Source organism: Penaeus monodon, chromosome 15 (assembly GCF_015228065.2).
Source record: "Penaeus monodon isolate SGIC_2016 chromosome 15, NSTDA_Pmon_1, whole genome shotgun sequence".
Taxonomy (NCBI): Eukaryota; Metazoa; Arthropoda; class Malacostraca; order Decapoda; family Penaeidae; genus Penaeus; species Penaeus monodon.
In genome coordinates, this window is record NC_051400.1 from 10,483,532 (window position 1) to 10,483,784 (window position 253).

Here is a 253-nt window from a genome sequence, read left to right on the forward strand (position 1 = left end):
TTCGTCCTAATAGACTGCTCTGCATGGGGCGCTTTCGCCGCGTGGGGAGTGGGTTTTGAAAGAGTTTGGGTTGTGGGTTATTCCACTGGCTTTTCACTCCATGCTAATATCGCGAGGATTTGTAAGACCAAACTGCATATGTAAAAGGCCGGACTTTGTTTTGCGTTCAATTATGGAATATTAAACAACCAAACTTCATATCAGAGAGGAACCACCGTTTTCCTCCATTCCTGTGCAACCTACCGACAATGTA

At 45.1% G+C, this 253-nt stretch overlaps 1 protein-coding gene across 1 annotated transcript in view; it reads right to left on the reverse strand.

Moving 5' to 3' along the window:
• The window catches only part of LOC119581739, a gene marked incomplete at both ends in the record, with an annotated part of 64,510 nt that overhangs the window by 25,444 nt on the left and 38,813 nt on the right, over positions 1 to 253 (reverse strand).